This window comes from Fistularia commersonii, chromosome 36 (assembly GCF_037954325.1).
Source record: "Fistularia commersonii isolate RoL2024-O1a breed Wild chromosome 36, RoL_Fcom_v1.0, whole genome shotgun sequence".
Classification (NCBI taxonomy): Eukaryota; Metazoa; Chordata; class Actinopteri; order Syngnathiformes; family Fistulariidae; genus Fistularia; species Fistularia commersonii.
In genome coordinates this window covers 7,152,095-7,170,000 of record NC_141319.1, presented here as the reverse complement: position 1 = coordinate 7,170,000, position 17,906 = coordinate 7,152,095, and the positions used below count along the sequence as shown (strand labels likewise).

At 48.3% G+C, this 17,906-nt stretch overlaps 33 non-coding genes across 33 annotated transcripts; 26 read left to right on the top strand and 7 right to left on the bottom strand.

Moving 5' to 3' along the window:
- The first annotated feature begins 4,480 nt into the window (after positions 1–4,480).
- On the top strand, positions 4,481–4,552 carry trnaq-cug (transfer RNA glutamine (anticodon CUG)). Its single transcript has one exon. It is a non-coding gene; the product is annotated as a tRNA-Gln (tRNA).
- Positions 4,553–4,796: 244 nt separating this feature from the next.
- Positions 4,797–4,868, bottom strand: trnag-ucc (transfer RNA glycine (anticodon UCC)). Its single transcript has one exon. It is a non-coding gene; the product is annotated as a tRNA-Gly (tRNA).
- A 281-nt stretch (positions 4,869–5,149) lies between these two features.
- trnaq-uug (transfer RNA glutamine (anticodon UUG)) lies at positions 5,150–5,221 on the top strand. Its single transcript has one exon. It is a non-coding gene; the product is annotated as a tRNA-Gln (tRNA).
- Positions 5,222–5,662: 441 nt separating this feature from the next.
- trnar-ccu (transfer RNA arginine (anticodon CCU)) lies at positions 5,663–5,735 on the top strand. The gene has a single exon. It is a non-coding gene; the product is annotated as a tRNA-Arg (tRNA).
- Positions 5,736–5,742: 7 nt separating this feature from the next.
- trnam-cau (transfer RNA methionine (anticodon CAU)) lies at positions 5,743–5,814 on the top strand. The gene has a single exon. It is a non-coding gene; the product is annotated as a tRNA-Met (tRNA).
- Positions 5,815–6,546: 732 nt separating this feature from the next.
- trnaq-cug (transfer RNA glutamine (anticodon CUG)) lies at positions 6,547–6,618 on the top strand. Its single transcript has one exon. It is a non-coding gene; the product is annotated as a tRNA-Gln (tRNA).
- A 241-nt stretch (positions 6,619–6,859) lies between these two features.
- On the bottom strand, positions 6,860–6,931 carry trnag-ucc (transfer RNA glycine (anticodon UCC)). Its single transcript has one exon. It is a non-coding gene; the product is annotated as a tRNA-Gly (tRNA).
- A 281-nt stretch (positions 6,932–7,212) lies between these two features.
- Positions 7,213–7,284, top strand: trnaq-uug (transfer RNA glutamine (anticodon UUG)). Its single transcript has one exon. It is a non-coding gene; the product is annotated as a tRNA-Gln (tRNA).
- A 441-nt stretch (positions 7,285–7,725) lies between these two features.
- trnar-ccu (transfer RNA arginine (anticodon CCU)) lies at positions 7,726–7,798 on the top strand. Its single transcript has one exon. It is a non-coding gene; the product is annotated as a tRNA-Arg (tRNA).
- A 7-nt stretch (positions 7,799–7,805) lies between these two features.
- On the top strand, positions 7,806–7,877 carry trnam-cau (transfer RNA methionine (anticodon CAU)). Its single transcript has one exon. It is a non-coding gene; the product is annotated as a tRNA-Met (tRNA).
- A 732-nt stretch (positions 7,878–8,609) lies between these two features.
- On the top strand, positions 8,610–8,681 carry trnaq-cug (transfer RNA glutamine (anticodon CUG)). The gene has a single exon. It is a non-coding gene; the product is annotated as a tRNA-Gln (tRNA).
- A 241-nt stretch (positions 8,682–8,922) lies between these two features.
- On the bottom strand, positions 8,923–8,994 carry trnag-ucc (transfer RNA glycine (anticodon UCC)). Its single transcript has one exon. It is a non-coding gene; the product is annotated as a tRNA-Gly (tRNA).
- A 418-nt stretch (positions 8,995–9,412) lies between these two features.
- On the top strand, positions 9,413–9,484 carry trnaq-uug (transfer RNA glutamine (anticodon UUG)). Its single transcript has one exon. It is a non-coding gene; the product is annotated as a tRNA-Gln (tRNA).
- A 441-nt stretch (positions 9,485–9,925) lies between these two features.
- On the top strand, positions 9,926–9,998 carry trnar-ccu (transfer RNA arginine (anticodon CCU)). The gene has a single exon. It is a non-coding gene; the product is annotated as a tRNA-Arg (tRNA).
- Positions 9,999–10,005: 7 nt separating this feature from the next.
- On the top strand, positions 10,006–10,077 carry trnam-cau (transfer RNA methionine (anticodon CAU)). Its single transcript has one exon. It is a non-coding gene; the product is annotated as a tRNA-Met (tRNA).
- Positions 10,078–10,809: 732 nt separating this feature from the next.
- trnaq-cug (transfer RNA glutamine (anticodon CUG)) lies at positions 10,810–10,881 on the top strand. Its single transcript has one exon. It is a non-coding gene; the product is annotated as a tRNA-Gln (tRNA).
- Positions 10,882–11,122: 241 nt separating this feature from the next.
- Positions 11,123–11,194, bottom strand: trnag-ucc (transfer RNA glycine (anticodon UCC)). The gene has a single exon. It is a non-coding gene; the product is annotated as a tRNA-Gly (tRNA).
- Positions 11,195–11,475: 281 nt separating this feature from the next.
- On the top strand, positions 11,476–11,547 carry trnaq-uug (transfer RNA glutamine (anticodon UUG)). The gene has a single exon. It is a non-coding gene; the product is annotated as a tRNA-Gln (tRNA).
- Positions 11,548–11,988: 441 nt separating this feature from the next.
- On the top strand, positions 11,989–12,061 carry trnar-ccu (transfer RNA arginine (anticodon CCU)). The gene has a single exon. It is a non-coding gene; the product is annotated as a tRNA-Arg (tRNA).
- Positions 12,062–12,068: 7 nt separating this feature from the next.
- On the top strand, positions 12,069–12,140 carry trnam-cau (transfer RNA methionine (anticodon CAU)). The gene has a single exon. It is a non-coding gene; the product is annotated as a tRNA-Met (tRNA).
- Positions 12,141–12,872: 732 nt separating this feature from the next.
- On the top strand, positions 12,873–12,944 carry trnaq-cug (transfer RNA glutamine (anticodon CUG)). Its single transcript has one exon. It is a non-coding gene; the product is annotated as a tRNA-Gln (tRNA).
- Positions 12,945–13,185: 241 nt separating this feature from the next.
- On the bottom strand, positions 13,186–13,257 carry trnag-ucc (transfer RNA glycine (anticodon UCC)). The gene has a single exon. It is a non-coding gene; the product is annotated as a tRNA-Gly (tRNA).
- Positions 13,258–13,538: 281 nt separating this feature from the next.
- On the top strand, positions 13,539–13,610 carry trnaq-uug (transfer RNA glutamine (anticodon UUG)). The gene has a single exon. It is a non-coding gene; the product is annotated as a tRNA-Gln (tRNA).
- Positions 13,611–14,051: 441 nt separating this feature from the next.
- On the top strand, positions 14,052–14,124 carry trnar-ccu (transfer RNA arginine (anticodon CCU)). The gene has a single exon. It is a non-coding gene; the product is annotated as a tRNA-Arg (tRNA).
- Positions 14,125–14,131: 7 nt separating this feature from the next.
- Positions 14,132–14,203, top strand: trnam-cau (transfer RNA methionine (anticodon CAU)). Its single transcript has one exon. It is a non-coding gene; the product is annotated as a tRNA-Met (tRNA).
- A 732-nt stretch (positions 14,204–14,935) lies between these two features.
- Positions 14,936–15,007, top strand: trnaq-cug (transfer RNA glutamine (anticodon CUG)). The gene has a single exon. It is a non-coding gene; the product is annotated as a tRNA-Gln (tRNA).
- A 241-nt stretch (positions 15,008–15,248) lies between these two features.
- Positions 15,249–15,320, bottom strand: trnag-ucc (transfer RNA glycine (anticodon UCC)). Its single transcript has one exon. It is a non-coding gene; the product is annotated as a tRNA-Gly (tRNA).
- A 281-nt stretch (positions 15,321–15,601) lies between these two features.
- trnaq-uug (transfer RNA glutamine (anticodon UUG)) lies at positions 15,602–15,673 on the top strand. Its single transcript has one exon. It is a non-coding gene; the product is annotated as a tRNA-Gln (tRNA).
- Positions 15,674–16,114: 441 nt separating this feature from the next.
- trnar-ccu (transfer RNA arginine (anticodon CCU)) lies at positions 16,115–16,187 on the top strand. The gene has a single exon. It is a non-coding gene; the product is annotated as a tRNA-Arg (tRNA).
- Positions 16,188–16,194: 7 nt separating this feature from the next.
- Positions 16,195–16,266, top strand: trnam-cau (transfer RNA methionine (anticodon CAU)). Its single transcript has one exon. It is a non-coding gene; the product is annotated as a tRNA-Met (tRNA).
- A 732-nt stretch (positions 16,267–16,998) lies between these two features.
- trnaq-cug (transfer RNA glutamine (anticodon CUG)) lies at positions 16,999–17,070 on the top strand. Its single transcript has one exon. It is a non-coding gene; the product is annotated as a tRNA-Gln (tRNA).
- Positions 17,071–17,311: 241 nt separating this feature from the next.
- Positions 17,312–17,383, bottom strand: trnag-ucc (transfer RNA glycine (anticodon UCC)). Its single transcript has one exon. It is a non-coding gene; the product is annotated as a tRNA-Gly (tRNA).
- Positions 17,384–17,664: 281 nt separating this feature from the next.
- Positions 17,665–17,736, top strand: trnaq-uug (transfer RNA glutamine (anticodon UUG)). The gene has a single exon. It is a non-coding gene; the product is annotated as a tRNA-Gln (tRNA).
- Positions 17,737–17,906: the final 170 nt, after the last annotated feature.

Here is a 17,906-nt window from a genome sequence, read left to right as displayed (position 1 = left end):
AATGAACAACAACGATAAGAGGCAACAGAATGAAAAAAAAAATAGACAAACCAAAACAACAACAAGGATAAAAACAAAAACAGAAATCACTAATGGATTATATTTGAAGGCCTAGTTGGTTTTCAGTTATTTATTGATTTCTATCGGTTTGGTTTCAAATTAAAACTGGAGAGGCCTCCTTCTTGATCTCCCATTGTGTGTGTGTGTGTGTGTGTGTGTGTGTGTGTGTGTGTGTGTGTGTGTATGTGTGTGTTACTTGTGTTTGGCACCATCTGGCGGCCGTCACCGCTTCCTGGTGGACTCAGCGATGAAGTTCCCGGTTCGAGAAGTTTACCTCCATGTTTTTCGAGTTCCTTCCACTTTCCAAACACCATCAGCGGGTTTGAAGACCAAACTGTCCGTGAATGATTAGCTTAGCTGAAGCTACGGCTGTGCTACATGTCTCCCGGTGATTGGTCGGTCCAGGTTAAGCCCCGCCCCTCGTTAGCCGAGATTAGCTTACTTACCTCCACTTGCGTCTATTCCACCTCCTAGCCACATTGCCCGAAGTACATGTGAGTATTTCTTCGTTTAATTCCGTTATTTACAGTATTACCTCGGTATTAGTCTCTTTTTTACAATCCCCGAAACTTTATTTCAGCGCGGTGGATGAATCACGCGGAATCTCGCGTTATCTCCCCCGTGACGTCACCGCGGGAGGGACGTTTAAATGGTAACTTCGAGAGGCTGGAGAGAAAAGGAAGATGAAATGAGAGCGAGGAGAAAGAAGGGATGGCATTTTGGAGAGGAGTTAGGGAGGGAGAAAGAGAAGTGATTGAGGGAATGAGCCAGGAGAAGGGAGGGAGAGAGCAAAAGAGTGAGAGAAGGAGTGATAGAGGAAGGGGAGGGAGAGAAAAGAGAGATGGAGTGAGCACCTGGTGACGTCACGCAACCCGGAAGTGCAGCGCAGTTGCTTGGCCCGTCCAGCAGGGGGCGCCAGAGGGCAGGAGGTGAACGCCAAGCCCAAGGCTTTTTTTTCCCGTGTGTGTGTGTGTGTGTGTGTGTGTGTGTGTTTGTGTTTGTGTGTGTGTGTGTGTGAGTGTGTGTGTGTGAGAGACCCAGCCGTTGGTCTTTGATGTGGCTCCAAGCCCTTGGATCAAACGCCGGCCTCCCACCTGTGACCTCAGCCTGTTACTTCCTGTTTCCTGTTTTGCGGCGGGAATCTGGAGCTGCTGGAGGATCTTCTTGCAGTTTCTCAAACCTTCTGAGAAGTTCCTCAGTGTGTTTGTTCAGCAGAGGAACCAGGAACCATGGGCCTCATCTTCTCGAACAGGGGTGGGCAATTATTTTGGCTGGAGGGCCACATTTCTTATTTTATCTTTATGTACGGGCCAACTCGGTGAACAAGATGAAAATTGCAATTTAGATATTTAAATCTTTCGACATTTTATTCTAATTTTAAAATCATGAATAATAATATAAATGTACCGACCAACATTATTTTGGGAAAAAAAAGGAAGCAAAAATAAGTTTCCAGATTCAATATTGATTGAAATTACTTTTTAAACTATTCAAAGAAAATAGTTTGGCAGACCTGATAAAAATACAAAACAGGATGTGGCCTGCTGGGCGTAAAATGCCCAGGTCAGTTCTAGAACCATGTGTTCCTCATAGGTGCAAGATGATTGGTGGAACTCATAAGCCACGCCCATTTCTCGCTGAGTGCCGTTTTTTAAATCTATCCTGGTTGCTGGTCAGATGTTTCCTTGGGATAAAAAAGACAGAAGCAGCGACAAATTGGGCACTTAAGAAGTCCGACCTCTTCTGTCCTGTTGAGCCTCGGACAGGTTTCCAGGTCTCGCAGAAGAACATCTACATTTTCAGCAGAATAAGTCCGGAGTTAGCCAACGGCTAACGGGCTTCTTCACAGGGGAATCAGTGCAGGGAGAAGATAAAAATGCTTCAACCATCTGACAGTCCATGGTTATTATTCCGTGACCGCTATGGCAGCTTCCACCTCCATGTTGTCCATGTCGTCTTCCTCTTCGGCGGTTTGTTTCTGAGTGGAGCTTCAAGGTTCAAAGCATTTATCGTCCCATGTACAGTGTAGAAATGTGTTTCCCTGTACTGTGAAAGTTGTACTTTTCTGTCCGCAGTGCATTTTGATGTTTGAGTGCATTTGAGTGCATCTTGGTGTGCAACTCACAGGGTGCAGGCACAAGGAAGAGTGCACTTGAAGTGGGCATTGGACTTGTGCAAGAAGAATGAGTGTCAGCTGTTTAAGAGTCCGATGGCAGTCGGGTAGAACGAGTTCTTTAATTGTGTCGTTTTACATTTCACACTCCTGTAGCTCTGGCCGGAGGGTAGGAGTGTGAACTGTCCACGTTGGGGGTGGACGTGGTCCTTGGCGATGGAGGCAGCTCTCCTGTGGACTCTGCGGTGGTAGATGCTCTGCAGAGGCAGTGGGGTTCTGTGAGAATGCTATACTAAAAGCTTCCCTTGGAGAAGCTACTTCCTGACCCTAAATTCAAGCTCAGCAGTTGTGAGAACTTTACAATCCGAAAAGAAGCTACTCAGTGGAACATAAACACCTTCAGTCTGATCCACCAACTTTTTCAGACTTTTCAGTCTTTATTTCCATTTGTTATGTAGATCATCTTATCATTGGTCAACAATTATTGACAAACCTTTATCCAATCTCTGAATATATTTATCTTTGGTTGATAATCACAATTTTTTTTACAGGCGACACCTTGAATTGTTTGAAGGTCTGGTTCAATCCGTCATTGTTTCTCCTGAGAAGATGTGATTGCTGTTGGTTTTCAAGTAACGCCTTTTTTTTATGTTGTTTTTGCCCTTGTTGCCGGACCCACAAGGCTGCGTCAGCTTCGCAGTTTCACTCCGTCCTTGGATGACCCTGTTATTTAGTGGAACCTTGGCGTCTTTTTCATACTCTCCCCATATAAAGAGGGAGCCAGAGTTCCCTTCTTGCACTTTTGAAACATCCTTAAGATCAGACCCATCTTGTGTCCAAAGGACACATAGATCTTAATCCTTGCTTTGAGGTCACCTAAGAATTGCATCCAAGAGTGGAGCAGGTCATAGTGAACGCATGACTCCGTTGGCTCCCTCTTCTTCAGGCAAGAGTGGACCATTTGTGTTGCTTCTGAATGGCATTGTACCGTTTGAGAAGTCATACGTCGGTGCCCGGACTTGCCCTAGTGTGTTGTGTCCCCAAGGTTATTTGATGAGAGGCCTCTTCTTCTGGTACACAAACATTGTGAATGACATCAGGTAGGCTCTGCTCTGTTCATGCTCTGAAGCAAAGCTGAAGACTTCACTTGTTTCCCGCTGTGAACGAGTCTTGAATTGACCCCCCCAACCCTGTCCCCCTACCGGTATGCCAATTTTATAGCATAACAATTCTACCGGCGCCCCCGGTGCACCTGCACCTCAGTTACCGCCTGTGTTTTCTGTGTTTCCTGCAGAAAAATATCAGTGGCGAAATCTAAATAATTCATAACGTGTGCAAACTATGTAAATAAATGTGCATATATGCATGTGGGTTGTTTGTGTAGGTGCAGTGGAAGCTTTACACTTGTGTGTGTGTGTGTGTGTGTGTGTGTGTGTGTGTGCCTGATGGGCAGGCAACAGGCCATCGGCTTCTATTATTCATGAGTCTGGTGGAAAAACGGTACTGGAACCTGCTGCCTGAGGACGGGAGGCCAGATGGCAGCAGCTGATTCCCAGGGGAATCGACTGCTACAAACATGGACGTAACCGGGTCTTGTCCGACATAGCCGCGGGCGTGGATCCACAGCTTCAAATCAGGGAAAGTTCAAACACAACACTTACACTGGTCCACCTAACATCTTCTTCATTTTCCATGGAGGTTCAGATCTGACGGTGGACATGGCTGTAGTGCTGATCCTCATGTTCTGTGGTGAAAATGTCAAGATAGGACTCGACCTGTCACAGAGATGAGGAACATCTCTGGTACTTCAGGATGTTTCAGACATACGCAGGAATCGACATTTCCCGTGATCCCATGGCGACATATGAACAAAATAATCATTGTAGAGTGCACATTCAAACCTCATACCCGAACGCTGTTGTCTATTTTTATCCTTGTTGGTCTTAGCCCATTCACATCCTGCTTATTTTTGACATTGCTATTGTCACTCTGTTGACATTTTGGTTGTATATTTTCACCCCATTTTTTTTTCTCCCATTCTGATGTCCATTCTTATCCTTGATGATGTTGTGCTCTGCTTTCTATTTATTTGTGGATGTCATCGCAAACTTGAAATTGTCACGATTGTCACAGTGTTTGTCAGGTCAGCTTAACACGACGCACCGGCAATGTACTTTCAACGTAGAAGGAAATAAGGGGGAAACGGTTGAACCACCACCTCACGACATGCCATATGTGCCATCGCTGACTCACCGATTTTAGTCTTCCTGGTCCTATGTGAGTGTTACTCGGGGCTAAGTACCCTGTGGTTCCATGGTGTAATGGTCAGCACTCTGGACTCTGAATCCAGTGATCCGAGTTCAAGTCTCGGTGGGACCTGCTGCTGCTCTCGTTACTGTTGCCCTCCGGCAGTCAGCTGTACTTTACAGGAAGCTGGGTCAAAAGCATCTTCTTTTTTCTGAGTCTGACCTCCTCAAATTGAATTGGTCACTAAGACACTTTCTACAAGAAATGGACAGTAGTTTTGATCTATGGACTCCTTTCATGTGTTTACTCTCAAAGGACAAAGTAGGAGTTTCCTTTAGGAGCGACTTTGTCCAAAACTTGCAATAAAGGACTGACGTGCGTTGGCCGGGAATCGAACCCGGGTCAACTGCTTGGAAGGCAGCTATGCTTACCACTATACCACCAACGCCCACAGTGCCCTCGAAAAATGGTGTACAAATCAGGATCCATGGAGCAACATCTGTGTGGTCTTTGTTGACCATGTCTGGAATTGCAGCTGGACTAAGCAGTTTCCTTTAAACTTCGAGAGGGTCTCCTGTGTTCCATGGTCCATTGTTGCCCCGCTAATGGGCTGAGGAAGATTCTTGAAAGCATCCTCCGCTTTCTTTGTCTGACCTCTTCAAACTGAGTTGGGCACTAAAATACTTTGGGATGAGGAACATTTTTGGTACCTGCCGCTCTCATGCACATGGTTCCATGGTGTAAAGGTCAGCACTCTGGACTTTGAATCCAGTGATCCGAGTTCAAATCTCGGTGGAGCCTCTTACTGTATGTCAAGCAGGCGTTGTTGGCTCTTTGATGGCAGACAACGGTGTCGTCCGCCTCGTCTTGAAGTAGGGCATGGACTCTTTCTGGTCATCTGAGTTTGGCACTGGGCTCAAGGTGGCCTGTGCTCTTTCTATTCCTGGTAATGAAGTTTTGATCTGCTAAGCAGTTTCCCTGAGCTAGGAGCTTGTTGGTCCATGGTGAGATGGTCAGCACTCTGATCCTTGAGTCCTGTGGTCAGTGCTGAAGTCCCAGTAAAACCAAGAATTGTATGTCCCAAAGTAGGCGGGCTAACTGTGTGGTGGAAGACACCACTGTCCTCCACCTCAGATGTTTATTCTTTTTTCCAAGTCATGGCAACAAGAGACATTGACATTCTATTCAATGTCCGGAGGTTGGTCCGATGCGAGCTGATCAGAACCGCCCCGACGTTTGATGGCCCCAGTGGCCTAATGGATAAGGCACTGGCCTCCTAAGCCAGGGATTGTGGGTTCGAGTCCCATCTGGGGTGGGCTTTGAGCAGAGTGGCGCAGCGGAAGCGTGCTGGGCCCATAACCCAGAGGTCGATGGATCGAAACCATCCTCTGCTACACCTTCTTTTGGCAGAGGCAACGGTCGCCTGATCAAGCCTCAGTGTGTGCACTGTCTCTAGCTGTTTGGGCACTTTCTGGTCACATACGGTATGGTTGCCACTTTGCCCACGGTGACCTCTGGTCTTTGCATTCCTGCTCATCAAATGTTGATCGACTAAGCAGTTTCCTTAAACGCCCCAGAACGTTGCATGGTTTCCAAGTTCCATTCCAATGTGATTTGGAACATCTTCTGTACGGGTAGCCAAAAATTGGTGGCACTCTTACGATCCCTGGAGCTACACCTCTGTGGTCTTTGTAATCACGTCTTGAACAATGTGAAACAATGTCAACTGTGAGAATGCCAAGGGCCATCTGGACTTTGAAGAGCCTGCAAAGTGTAGTCTTGTGATGAGCCAGTGACGAGAGGGCTTACTGCCAGTACCCTTGCTGCCTTGGGGATAACATCGGGGATAAATAGTTTCAAACCTTGGTGGAACCTGTGATAGAAGGTCGAAAAGGAGGTATGCTCTCTTTGTGTTGGAGGACAGCGCTGTTCTCCGCCTCATGTCTTTGTGGTGTTTGTCAGGTCAGCTTAACACGACGCACCGGCAATGTACTTTCAACGTAGAAGGAAATAAGGGGGAAACGGTTGAACCACCACCTCACGACATGCCATATGTGCCATCGCTGACTCACCGATTTTAGTCTTCCTGGTCCTATGTGAGTGTTACCCGGGGCTAAGTACCCTGTGGTTCCATGGTGTAATGGTCAGCACTCTGGACTCTGAATCCAGTGATCCGAGTTCAAGTCTCGGTGGGACCTGCTGCTCTCGTTACTGTTGCCCTCCGGCAGTCAACGGTACTATACAGGAAGCTGGGTCAAAAGCATCCTCTGTTTTCTGAGTCTGACCTCCTCAAATGGAATTGGTCACTAAGACAGTTTCTACAAGAAATGGACAGTAGTTTTGATCTATGGACTCCTTTCATGTGTTTACTCTCAAAGGACAAAGTAGGAGTTTCCTTTAGGAGCGACTTTGTCCAAAACTTGCAATAAAGGACTGACGTGCGTTGGCCGGGAATCGAACCCGGGTCAACTGCTTGGAAGGCAGCTATGCTTACCACTATACCACCAACGCCCACAGTGCCCCTGAAAAATGGTGTACAAATCAGGATCCATGGAGCAACATCTGTGTGGTCTTTGTTGACCATGTCTGGAATTGCAGCTGGACTAAGTAGTTTCCTTTAAACTTCGAGAGGGTCTCCTGTGTTCCATGGTCCATTGTTGCCCCGCTAATGGGATGAGGAAGATTCTTGAAAGCATCCTCCGCTTTCTTTGTCTGACCTCTTCAAACTGAGTTGGGCACTAAAATACTTTGGGATGAGGAACATTTTTGGTACCTGCCGCTCTCATGCACATGGTTCCATGGTGTAAAGGTCAGCACTCTGGACTTTGAATCCAGTGATCCGAGTTCAAATCTCGGTGGAGCCTCTTACTGTATGTCAAGCAGGCGTTGTTGGCTCTTTGATGGCAGACAACGGTGTCGTCCGCCTCGTCTTGAAGTAGGGCATGGACTCTTTCTGGTCATCTGAGTTTGGCACTGGGCTCAAGGTGGCCTGTGCTCTTTCTATTCCTGGTAATGAAGTTTTGATCTGCTAAGCAGTTTCCCTGAGCTAGGAGCTTGTTGGTCCATGGTGAGATGGTCAGCACTCTGATCCTTGAGTCCTGTGGTCAGTGCTGAAGTCCCAGTAAAACCAAGAATTGTATGTCCCAAAGTAGGCGGGCTAACTGTGTGGTGGAAGACACCACTGTCCTCCACCTCAGATGTTTATTCTTTTTTCCAAGTCATGGCAACAAGAGACATTGACATTCTATTCAATGTCCGGAGGTTGGTCCGATGCGAGCTGATCAGAACCGCCCTGACGTTTGATGGCCCCAGTGGCCTAATGGATAAGGCACTGGCCTCCTAAGCCAGGGATTGTGGGTTCGAGTCCCATCTGGGGTGGACTTTGAGCAGAGTGGCGCAGCGGAAGCGTGCTGGGCCCATAACCCAGAGGTCGATGGATCGAAACCATCCTCTGCTACACCTTCTTTTGGCAGAGGCAACGGTCGCCTGATCAAGCCTCAGTGTGTGCACTGTCTCTAGCTGTTTGGGCACTTTCTGGTCACATACGGTATGGTGTCCACTTTGCCCACGGTGACCTCTGGTCTTTGCATTCCTGCTCATCAAATGTTGATCGACTAAGCAGTTTCCCTAAACGCCCCAGAACGTTGCATGGTTTCCAAGTTCCATTCCAATGTGATTTGGAACATCTTCTGTACGGGTAGCCAAAAATTGGTGGCACACTTACGATCCCTGGAGCTACACCTCTGTGGTCTTTGTAATCACGTCTTGAACAATGTGAAACAATGTCAACTGTGAGAATGCCAAGGGCCATCTGGACTTTGAAGAGCCTGCAAAGTGTAGTCTTGTGATGAGCCAGTGACGAGAGGGCTTACTGCCAGTACCCTTGCTGCCTTGGGGATAACATCGGGGATAAATAGTTTCAAACCTTGGTGGAACCTGTGATAGAAGGTCGAAAAGGAGGTATGCTCTCTTTGTGTTGGAGGACAGCGCTGTTCTCCGCCTCATGTCTTTGTGGTGTTTGTCAGGTCAGCTTAACACGACGCACCGGCAATGTACTTTCAACGTAGAAGGAAATAAGGGGGAAACGGTTGAACCACCACCTCACGACATGCCATATGTGCCATCGCTGACTCACCGATTTTAGTCTTCCTGGTCCTATGTGAGTGTTACCCGGGGCTAAGTACCCTGTGGTTCCATGGTGTAATGGTCAGCACTCTGGACTCTGAATCCAGTGATCCGAGTTCAAGTCTCGGTGGGACCTGCTGCTCTCGTTACTGTTGCCCTCCGGCAGTCAACGGTACTATACAGGAAGCTGGGTCAAAAGCATCCTCTGTTTTCTGAGTCTGACCTCCTCAAATGGAATTGGTCACTAAGACACTTTCTACAAGAAATGGACAGTAGTTTTGATCTATGGACTCCTTTCATGTGTTTACTCTCAAAGGACAAAGTAGGAGTTTCCTTTAGGAGCGACTTTGTCCAAAACTTGCAATAAAGGACTGACGTGCGTTGGCCGGGAATCGAGCCCGGGTCAACTGCTTGGAAGGCAGCTATGCTTACCATTATACCACCAACGCCCACAGTGCCCCTGAAAAATGGTGTACAAATCAGGATCCATGGAGCAACATCTGTGTGGTCTTTGTTGACCATGTCTGGAATTGCAGCTGGACTAAGTAGTTTCCTTTAAACTTCGAGAGGGTCTCCTGTGTTCCATGGTCCATTGTTGCCCCGCTAATGGGATGAGGAAGATTCTTGAAAGCATCCTCCGCTTTCTTTGTCTGACCTCTTCAAACTGAGTTGGGCACTAAAATATTTTGGGATGAGGAACATTTTTGGTACCTGCCGCTCTCATGCACATTGTTGCCCCGCTAATGGGATGAGGAAGATTCTTGAAAGCATCCTCCGCTTTCTTTGTCTGACCTCTTCAAACTGAGTTGGGCACTAAAATACTTTGGGATGAGGAACATTTTTGGTACCTGCCGCTCTCATGCACATGGTTCCATGGTGTAAAGGTCAGCACTCTGGACTTTGAATCCAGTGATCCGAGTTCAAATCTCGGTGGAGCCTCTTACTGTATGTCAAGTAGGCGTTGTTGGCTCTTTGATGGCAGACAATGGTGTCGTCCGCCTCGTCTTGAAGTAGGGCATGGACTCTTTCTGGTCATCTGAGTTTGGCACTTGGCTCACAGTGGCCTGTGCTCTTTCTATTCCTGGTAATGAAATTTTGATCTGCTAAGCAGTTTCCCTGAGCTAGGAGCTTGTTGGTCCATGTTGAGATGGTCAGCACTCTGATCCTTGAGTCCTGTGGTCAGTGCTGAAGTCCCAGTAAAACCAAGAATTGTATGTCCCAAAGTAGGCGGGCTAACTGTGTGGTGGAAGACACCACTGTCCTCCACCTCAGATGTTTATTCTTTTTTCCAAGTCATGGCAACAAGAGACATTGACATTCTATTCAATGTCCGGAGGTTGGTGCGATGCGAGCTGATCAGAACCGCCCTGACGTTTGATGGCCCCAGTGGCCTAATGGATAAGGCACTGGCCTCCTAAGCCAGGGATTGTGGGTTCGAGTCCCATCTGGGGTGGGCTTTGAGCAGAGTGGCGCAGCGGAAGCGTGCTGGGCCCATAACCCAGAGGTCGATGGATCGAAACCATCCTCTGCTACACCTTCTTTTGGCAGAGGCAACGGTCGCCCGATCAAGCCTCAGTGTGTGCACTGTCTCTAGCTGTTTGGGCACTTTCTGGTCACATACGGTATGGTGTCCACTTTGCCCACGGTGACCTCTGGTCTTTGCATTCCTGCTCATCAAATGTTGATCGACTAAGCAGTTTCCTTAAACGCCCCAGAACGTTGCATGGTTTCCAAGTTCCATTCCAATGTGATTTGGAACATCTTCTGTACGGGTAGCCAAAAATTGGTGGCACTCTTACGATCCCTGGAGCTACACCTCTGTGGTCTTTGTAATCCCGTCTTGAACAATGTGAAACAATGTCAACTGTGAGAATGCCAAGGGCCATCTGGACTTTGAAGAGCCTGCAAAGTGTAGTCTTGTGATGGGCCAGTGACGAGAGGGCTTACTGCCAGTGGCCCTGCTGCCTTGGGGATAACATCGGGGATAAATAGTTTCAAACCTTGGTGGAACCTGTGATAGAAGGTCGAAAAGGAGGTATGCTCTCTTTGTGTTGGAGGACAGCGCTGTTCTCCGCCTCATGTCTTTGTGGTGTTTGTCAGGTCAGCTTAACACGACGCACCGGCAATGTACTTTCAACGTAGAAGGAAATAAGGGGGAAACGGTTGAACCACCACCTCACGACATGCCATATGTGCCATCGCTGACTCACCGATTTTAGTCTTCCTGGTCCTACGTGAGTGTTACCCGGGGCTAAGTACCCTGTGGTTCCATGGTGTAATGGTCAGCACTCTGGACTCTGAATCCAGTGATCCGAGTTCAAGTCTCGGTGGGACCTGCTGCTCTCGTTACTGTTGCCCTCCGGCAGTCAACGGTACTATACAGGAAGCTGGGTCAAAAGCATCCTCTGTTTTCTGAGTCTGACCTCCTCAAATGGAATTGGTCACTAAGACACTTTCTACAAGAAATGGACAGTAGTTTTGATCTATGGACTCCTTTCATGTGTTTACTCTCAAAGGACAAAGTAGGAGTTTCCTTTAGGAGCGACTTTGTCCAAAACTTGCAATAAAGGACTGACGTGCGTTGGCCGGGAATCGAACCCGGGTCAACTGCTTGGAAGGCAGCTATGCTTACCACTATACCACCAACGCCCACAGTGCCCCTGAAAAATGGTGTACAAATCAGGATCCATGGAGCAACATCTGTGTGGTCTTTGTTGACCATGTCTGGAATTGCAGCTGGACTAAGTAGTTTCCTTTAAACTTCGAGAGGGTCTCCTGTGTTCCATGGTCCATTGTTGCCCCGCTAATGGGATGAGGAAGATTCTTGAAAGCATCCTCCGCTTTCTTTGTCTGACCTCTTCAAACTGAGTTGGGCACTAAAATACTTTGGGATGAGGAACATTTTTGGTACCTGCCGCTCTCATGCACATGGTTCCATGGTGTAAAGGTCAGCACTCTGGACTTTGAATCCAGTGATCCGAGTTCAAATCTCGGTGGAGCCTCTTACTGTATGTCAAGCAGGCGTTGTTGGCTCTTTGATGGCAGACAACGGTGTCGTCCGCCTCGTCTTGAAGTAGGGCATGGACTCTTTCTGGTCATCTGAGTTTGGCACTGGGCTCAAGGTGGCCTGTGCTCTTTCTATTCCTGGTAATGAAGTTTTGATCTGCTAAGCAGTTTCCCTGAGCTAGGAGCTTGTTGGTCCATGGTGAGATGGTCAGCACTCTGATCCTTGAGTCCTGTGGTCAGTGCTGAAGTCCCAGTAAAACCAAGAATTGTATGTCCCAAAGTAGGCGGGCTAACTGTGTGGTGGAAGACACCACTGTCCTCCACCTCAGATGTTTATTCTTTTTTCCAAGTCATGGCAACAAGAGACATTGACATTCTATTCAATGTCCGGAGGTTGGTGCGATGCGAGCTGATCAGAACCGCCCTGACGTTTGATGGCCCCAGTGGCCTAATGGATAAGGCACTGGCCTCCTAAGCCAGGGATTGTGGGTTCGAGTCCCATCTGGGGTGGGCTTTGAGCAGAGTGGCGCAGCGGAAGCGTGCTGGGCCCATAACCCAGAGGTCGATGGATCGAAACCATCCTCTGCTACACCTTCTTTTGGCAGAGGCAACGGTCGCCCGATCAAGCCTCAGTGTGTGCACTGTCTCTAGCTGTTTGGGCACTTTCTGGTCACATACGGTATGGTGTCCACTTTGCCCACGGTGACCTCTGGTCTTTGCATTCCTGCTCATCAAATGTTGATCGACTAAGCAGTTTCCTTAAACGCCCCAGAACGTTGCATGGTTTCCAAGTTCCATTCCAATGTGATTTGGAACATCTTCTGTACGGGTAGCCAAAAATTGGTGGCACTCTTATGATCCCTGGAGCTACACCTCTGTGGTCTTTGTAATCACGTCTTGAACAATGTGAAACAATGTCAACTGTGAGAATGCCAAGGGCCATCTGGACTTTGAAGAGCCTGCAAAGTGTAGTCTTGTGATGAGCCAGTGACGAGAGGGCTTCCTGCCAGTACCCTTGCTGCCTTGGGGATAACATCGGGGATAAATAGTTTCAAACCTTGGTGGAACCTGTGATAGAAGGTCGAAAAGGAGGTATGCTCTCTTTGTGTTGGAGGACAGCGCTGTTCTCCGCCTCATGTCTTTGTGGTGTTTGTCAGGTCAGCTTAACACGACGCACCGGCAATGTACTTTCAACGTAGAAGGAAATAAGGGGGAAACGGTTGAACCACCACCTCACGACATGCCATATGTGCCATCGCTGACTCACCGATTTTAGTCTTCCTGGTCCTATGTGAGTGTTACCCGGGGCTAAGTACCCTGTGGTTCCATGGTGTAATGGTCAGCACTCTGGACTCTGAATCCAGTGATCCGAGTTCAAGTCTCGGTGGGACCTGCTGCTCTCGTTACTGTTGCCCTCCGGCAGTCAACGGTACTATACAGGAAGCTGGGTCAAAAGCATCCTCTGTTTTCTGAGTCTGACCTCCTCAAATGGAATTGGTCACTAAGACACTTTCTACAAGAAATGGACAGTAGTTTTGATCTATGGACTCCTTTCATGTGTTTACTCTCAAAGGACAAAGTAGGAGTTTCCTTTAGGAGCGACTTTGTCCAAAACTTGCAATAAAGGACTGACGTGCGTTGGCCGGGAATCGAACCCGGGTCAACTGCTTGGAAGGCAGCTATGCTTACCACTATACCACCAACGCCCACAGTGCCCCTGAAAAATGGTGTACAAATCAGGATCCATGGAGCAACATCTGTGTGGTCTTTGTTGACCATGTCTGGAATTGCAGCTGGACTAAGTAGTTTCCTTTAAACTTCGAGAGGGTCTCCTGTGTTCCATGGTCCATTGTTGCCCCGCTAATGGGATGAGGAAGATTCTTGAAAGCATCCTCCGCTTTCTTTGTCTGACCTCTTCAAACTGAGTTGGGCACTAAAATACTTTGGGATGAGGAACATTTTTGGTACCTGCCGCTCTCATGCACATGGTTCCATGGTGTAAAGGTCAGCACTCTGGACTTTGAATCCAGTGATCCGAGTTCAAATCTCGGTGGAGCCTCTTACTGTATGTCAAGCAGGCGTTGTTGGCTCTTTGATGGCAGACAACGGTGTCGTCCGCCTCGTCTTGAAGTAGGGCATGGACTCTTTCTGGTCATCTGAGTTTGGCACTGGGCTCAAGGTGGCCTGTGCTCTTTCTATTCCTGGTAATGAAGTTTTGATCTGCTAAGCAGTTTCCCTGAGCTAGGAGCTTGTTGGTCCATGGTGAGATGGTCAGCACTCTGATCCTTGAGTCCTGTGGTCAGTGCTGAAGTCCCAGTAAAACCAAGAATTGTATGTCCCAAAGTAGGCGGGCTAACTGTGTGGTGGAAGACACCACTGTCCTCCACCTCAGATGTTTATTCTTTTTTCCAAGTCATGGCAACAAGAGACATTGACATTCTATTCAATGTCCGGAGGTTGGTGCGATGCGAGCTGATCAGAACCGCCCTGACGTTTGATGGCCCCAGTGGCCTAATGGATAAGGCACTGGCCTCCTAAGCCAGGGATTGTGGGTTCGAGTCCCATCTGGGGTGGGCTTTGAGCAGAGTGGCGCAGCGGAAGCGTGCTGGGCCCATAACCCAGAGGTCGATGGATCGAAACCATCCTCTGCTACACCTTCTTTTGGCAGAGGCAACGGTCGCCCGATCAAGCCTCAGTGTGTGCACTGTCTCTAGCTGTTTGGGCACTTTCTGGTCACATACGGTATGGTGTCCACTTTGCCCACGGTGACCTCTGGTCTTTGCATTCCTGCTCATCAAATGTTGATCGACTAAGCAGTTTCCTTAAACGCCCCAGAACGTTGCATGGTTTCCAAGTTCCATTCCAATGTGATTTGGAACATCTTCTGTACGGGTAGCCAAAAATTGGTGGCACTCTTATGATCCCTGGAGCTACACCTCTGTGGTCTTTGTAATCACGTCTTGAACAATGTGAAACAATGTCAACTGTGAGAATGCCAAGGGCCATCTGGACTTTGAAGAGCCTGCAAAGTGTAGTCTTGTGATGAGCCAGTGACGAGAGGGCTTCCTGCCAGTACCCTTGCTGCCTTGGGGATAACATCGGGGATAAATAGTTTCAAACCTTGGTGGAACCTGTGATAGAAGGTCGAAAAGGAGGTATGCTCTCTTTGTGTTGGAGGACAGCGCTGTTCTCCGCCTCATGTCTTTGTGGTGTTTGTCAGGTCAGCTTAACACGACGCACCGGCAATGTACTTTCAACGTAGAAGGAAATAAGGGGGAAACGGTTGAACCACCACCTCACGACATGCCATATGTGCCATCGCTGACTCACCGATTTTAGTCTTCCTGGTCCTATGTGAGTGTTACCCGGGGCTAAGTACCCTGTGGTTCCATGGTGTAATGGTCAGCACTCTGGACTCTGAATCCAGTGATCCGAGTTCAAGTCTCGGTGGGACCTGCTGCTCTCGTTACTGTTGCCCTCCGGCAGTCAACGGTACTATACAGGAAGCTGGGTCAAAAGCATCCTCTGTTTTCTGAGTCTGACCTCCTCAAATGGAATTGGTCACTAAGACACTTTCTACAAGAAATGGACAGTAGTTTTGATCTATGGACTCCTTTCATGTGTTTACTCTCAAAGGACAAAGTAGGAGTTTCCTTTAGGAGCGACTTTGTCCAAAACTTGCAATAAAGGACTGACGTGCGTTGGCCGGGAATCGAACCCGGGTCAACTGCTTGGAAGGCAGCTATGCTTACCACTATACCACCAACGCCCACAGTGCCCCTGAAAAATGGTGTACAAATCAGGATCCATGGAGCAACATCTGTGTGGTCTTTGTTGACCATGTCTGGAATTGCAGCTGGACTAAGTAGTTTCCTTTAAACTTCGAGAGGGTCTCCTGTGTTCCATGGTCCATTGTTGCCCCGCTAATGGGATGAGGAAGATTCTTGAAAGCATCCTCCGCTTTCTTTGTCTGACCTCTTCAAACTGAGTTGGGCACTAAAATACTTTGGGATGAGGAACATTTTTGGTACCTGCCGCTCTCATGCACATGGTTCCATGGTGTAAAGGTCAGCACTCTGGACTTTGAATCCAGTGATCCGAGTTCAAATCTCGGTGGAGCCTCTTACTGTATGTCAAGCAGGCGTTGTTGGCTCTTTGATGGCAGACAACGGTGTCGTCCGCCTCGTCTTGAAGTAGGGCATGGACTCTTTCTGGTCATCTGAGTTTGGCACTGGGCTCAAGGTGGCCTGTGCTCTTTCTATTCCTGGTAATGAAGTTTTGATCTGCTAAGCAGTTTCCCTGAGCTAGGAGCTTGTTGGTCCATGGTGAGATGGTCAGCACTCTGATCCTTGAGTCCTGTGGTCAGTGCTGAAGTCCCAGTAAAACCAAGAATTGTATGTCCCAAAGTAGGCGGGCTAACTGTGTGGTGGAAGACACCACTGTCCTCCACCTCAGATGTTTATTCTTTTTTCCAAGTCATGGCAACAAGAGACATTGACATTCTATTCAATGTCCGGAGGTTGGTCCGATGCGAGCTGATCAGAACCGCCCTGACGTTTGATGGCCCCAGTGGCCTAATGGATAAGGCACTGGCCTCCTAAGCCAGGGATTGTGGGTTCGAGTCCCATCTGGGGTGGACTTTGAGCAGAGTGGCGCAGCGGAAGCGTGCTGGGCCCATAACCCAGAGGTCGATGGATCGAAACCATCCTCTGCTACACCTTCTTTTGGCAGAGGCAACGGTCGCCTGATCAAGCCTCAGTGTGTGCACTGTCTCTAGCTGTTTGGGCACTTTCTGGTCACATACGGTATGGTTGCCACTTTGCCCACGGTGACCTCTGGTCTTTGCATTCCTGCTCATCAAATGTTGATCGACTAAGCAGTTTCCCTAAACGCCCCAGAACGTTGCATGGTTTCCAAGTTCCATTCCAATGTGATTTGGAACATCTTCTGTACGGGTAGCCAAAAATTGGTGGCACACTTACGATCCCTGGAGCTACACCTCTGTGGTCTTTGTAATCACGTCTTGAACAATGTGAAACAATGTCAACTGTGAGAATGCCAAGGGCCATCTGGACTTTGAAGAGCCTGCAAAGTGTAGTCTTGTGATGAGCCAGTGACGAGAGGGCTTACTGCCAGTACCCTTGCTGCCTTGGGGATAACATCGGGGATAAATAGTTTCAAACCTTGGTGGAACCTGTGATAGAAGGTCGAAAAGGAGGTATGCTCTCTTTGTGTTGGAGGACAGCGCTGTTCTCCGCCTCATGTCTTTGTGGTGTTTGTCAGGTCAGCTTAACACGACCCACCGGCAATGTACTTTCAACGTAGAAGGAAATAAGGGGGAAACGGTTGAACCACCACCTCACGACATGCCATATGTGCCATCGCTGACTCACCGATTTTAGTCTTCCTGGTCCTATGTGAGTGTTACCCGGGGCTAAGTACCCTGTGGTTCCATGGTGTAATGGTCAGCACTCTGGACTCTGAATCCAGTGATCCGAGTTCAAGTCTCGGTGGGACCTGCTGCTCTCGTTACTGTTGCCCTCCGGCAGTCAACGGTACTATACAGGAAGCTGGGTCAAAAGCATCCTCTGTTTTCTGAGTCTGACCTCCTCAAATGGAATTGGTCACTAAGACTCTTTCTACAAGAAATGGACAGTAGTTTTGATCTATGGACTCCTTTCATGTGTTTACTCTCAAAGGACAAAGTAGGAGTTTCCTTTAGGAGCGACTTTGTCCAAAACTTGCAATAAAGGACTGACGTGCGTTGGCCGGGAATCGAACCCGGGTCAACTGCTTGGAAGGCAGCTATGCTTACCATTATACCACCAACGCCCACAGTGCCCCTGAAAAATGGTGTACAAATCAGGATCCATGGAGCAACATCTGTGTGGTCTTTGTTGACCATGTCTGGAATTGCAGCTGGACTAAGTAGTTTCCTTTAAACTTCGAGAGGGTCTCCTGTGTTCCATGGTCCATTGTTGCCCCGCTAATGGGATGAGGAAGATTCTTGAAAGCATCCTCCGCTTTCTTTGTCTGACCTCTTCAAACTGAGTTGGGCACTAAAATACTTTGGGATGAGGAACATTTTTGGTACCTGCCGCTCTCATGCACATGGTTCCATGGTGTAAAGGTCAGCACTCTGGACTTTGAATCCAGTGATCCGAGTTCAAATCTCGGTGGAGCCTCTTACTGTATGTCAAGCAGGCGTTGTTGGCTCTTTGATGGCAGACAACGGTGTCGTCCGCCTCGTCTTGAAGTAGGGCATGGACTCTTTCTGGTCATCTGAGTTTGGCACTGGGCTCAAGGTGGCCTGTGCTCTTTCTATTCCTGGTAATGAAGTTTTGATCTGCTAAGC